The sequence below is a fragment of the Mirounga leonina genome, unplaced genomic scaffold (assembly GCF_011800145.1).
Source record: "Mirounga leonina isolate KUSES-001 unplaced genomic scaffold, KU_Mleo_1.0 Mir_201, whole genome shotgun sequence".
NCBI lineage: Eukaryota > Metazoa > Chordata > Mammalia > Carnivora > Phocidae > Mirounga > Mirounga leonina.
In genome coordinates, this window is record NW_023270504.1 from 23,383,067 (window position 1) to 23,386,177 (window position 3,111).

The 3,111-nt window shown below is 43.4% G+C and overlaps 1 pseudogene; it reads left to right on the forward strand.

Moving 5' to 3' along the window:
* Positions 1-800: 800 nt before the first annotated feature.
* LOC118025695 lies at positions 801-1,102 on the forward strand (annotated as a pseudogene).
* Positions 1,103-3,111: the final 2,009 nt, after the last annotated feature.

The following is a 3,111-nucleotide window of genomic DNA, read 5'->3' on the forward strand; positions in this document are numbered from 1 at the left end:
CTATGACCCAGCACCTCCTATATTGGAAATGTTTCTTAACGAGGACAGAGAGCATGCATGTATGCAAAAGATGTATCAACCCTAAGTTTCTTCACTGTATTCTTTATAACGGCGAGACTTGAATGCTACCTGGGGTATAAATTAGTGAGGATACTTTCTGGAGCAATGAACAACCCAAATCAAACCAACTTAAACAAGAAAGAATTTTTGGTAATGGGTGGATCAGACATGAAAAACCAAAGGAACTAGAGAAACTGGAAACGTTATGGCCTGAAATTAGGAACTGATGCTGTCAGGACTCCTTTCGCCCACTCTTTCAGTCCCACTGTGCACAGGATTTCCTTCAGGTAGTGAAGAAGGAGCTGGGAATCCTTCCACAACTCTATGATCCCAAGAGACAGAAATTTCTCATCTAAGTCAAGAGAAAAAAATTTTTTTTAATTTATTGATTTGAGAGAGAGAGAGAGACAGCGAGAGAGGGAACACAAGCAGGGGGAGTGGGAGAGGGAGAAGCAGGCTTCCCGCTGAGCAGGGAGCCCGATGTGGGGCTCGATCCCAGGACCCCGGGATCATGACCTGAGCCGAAGGCAGACGCTTAACGGACTGAGCCACCCAGGCGCCCCTCGAGAGAAATTTCTGAAAAGGATTGTCTCCCTCCGGCTCTCCCACCGCCGCCGCGGCAGGTCGCAGCAGCTCGAGCGGCGGGAGGAGCGGCAGCGGCCAGCAAGCCCAGCTTCGCGAAGGCTCTCGGCGCACCCCGGGCCCGCAGGCACCCGGCACGCGCCCGCCCGGCCGCCACGATGCCCAAGAGGAAGGTCGCCTCCGAGGGGGCAGCGAAGGAGGAGCCCAAGAGGAGGTCGGAGAGGTTGTCAGCTAAACCTGCTCCTGCAGAAGTGGAAACGAAGCCAAAAAAGGCGGCAGGAAAGGATAAATCTTCAGACAAAAAGTGCAAACAAAGGGGAAAAGGGGAGCAAAGGGAAAACAGGCTGAAGCGGCTAACCAAGAAACGAAAGAAGACTCACCGGCAGAAAACGGAGAAACTAAAAATGAGGAGAGTCCAGCCTCCGAAGAAGCAAGAGAGAAAGAAGCCAAGTCTGATTAATACCGTAAACCATGTCTTATCAGTGGTCCCTGTCGTCCTTCTTGTACAATCCAGAGGAATATTTTTATCAACTATTTTGTAATGCAAGTTTTTTAGTAGCTCTAGAAACATTTTTAAGAAGGAGGGAATTCCACCTCATCCCATTTTTTAAATGTAAATGCTTTTTTTAAGAGGTGAAATCATTTGGTGGTTGTTGATTTTTTGGTTCAACCAGGAAATAGTGGGATATTGAATGTGGGAGGCTTTGATTGTCTTGGGGTCAGTTCAACATTCCATAGATGGGGTAGTTTTTATATCCTATAATACCAAGCATGCTAAATGGCAATTTGGAGTCAGCCGTGCATTTACTATGTCTTGAATATTTTAAATTACTTCTATTCCCATGTTGTTTTTGGTAGAATTGTTTCCTAAAGTAAACCACTCGTAGATCTTGGCTCTCCTGGTCAGAATTCTTGGGCACTCTGTAACATCTTGGTCATAGTAGTCCAGTTTTCCTAGTAACCGTTAATGTGCTGTGCAAGATTGAGAATTTGAGCATGTAGTGTATGTGATATTAAATTGTGAATTAATGGAACTTAACAATGTAACAGTGTATCAGCATTTGAAGATCTTGGTACTTGATATACTGTTAAGGAAAATTTGCCTCCAAATTTTAAGCTGGAAGGTCACTGGAATAACTTTTAGAAAAGAATCACAACTATGTGATTTTTAGATTTTCGGTGCGTACATTAAGAATTGTGTACAAATTGAAATGTCTGTACTGATCCTCAAAACAACCAATAAAAACTCAACTAAGAAAGAAAAAAAAAGGATTTTCTCCCTCCTTCTCTCACATGCTCACCTCTGAATTAATCACTGTAGCCAAGATACAACAGGGTGGACCTGGGTCATTCTTATCACCCAGAGGCCAGTACGATGAACTACTGTGATTGGCAACCCCAAAAAGACACATGGAATTGGACAGGAGGGGGTTCTCTAAAGAAAGGAGTCCACTGCTATAGGAAGTGCACTGGGGTAAAGATGCTGGGAAAATCAAATGTTAAGTCTATTACAATGCCCGATAATTTAAATTTGGTTGAAAAAATGGTTATATTAATATAAAGCAACAATACACAGCCATTAAAAATAATATTTTCATGACAAGGGAACTGTTTGCAATACTAATTGAATGGCACGGTGGAGAAGAGGGAATATGATACAAAACATTATGTAGGAAGCTCCACTTCCACTAAGGATGTTAAAAAAAAAAAAAAAAAAAAAAAACTGGAGAGAGCATCTTTCCCTCCCTGATAGTAAAAGCCAGATAAACTGCAAAATCGTAACTTTTCTTGAACCAAAAAGTTGTATCTGAGAGCTGAGCAGAGGTTGCCAGTTAACTAAGTAGCCTAAAATCCAAGGAGGCACAGTTCCTTTTGAGAAGAAACTGTGTGTTGAATTGTCTCAGCTGTGCCAGAACATGGAAGGTATTTGGGCCATCATAGAAGCAAGTAAGAACACAGCTAAGATTTTAATGAATCACTAAAGGTCTAGTGTGGGCTAGAATAACAACAAAGAATCTCTGTGTGCCACACGGAAGCTTGTACTTATTTACAGGTTCTCTTCCATGGCCTTTATCAAGTGCTCATAAGAAAGACTGGATACAGAATGAGACTGAAAAGAGCCTCCCATAGTAGTATAGACATAGACGGTAGTATTATCTATCCCATAGGAAAGGCCCTAGCTGCCCAAACTTTTTTCAAAAGGTTTAAGACTCTGGGGAGAAGCAGTAAATACTGTTGCCCTGATTGTTGCACAGGTAAAGACCCACTGTTGCCAGGGAAAGGAAGAAGGAGGAGGAGGAGGAGGAGGGGAAGGGGGAGGAGGAGGGGGAGGGGGAGGAGAAGGAGAAGAGGAGGAAGAGGAGGAAGAGGAAGAAGGAGAAGGAGAAGGAGAAGGAGAAGGAGGAGAAGGAGAAGGAGAAGGAGAAGAAGAAGAAGAAGAAGAAGAAGAAGAAGAAGAAGAAGAAGAAG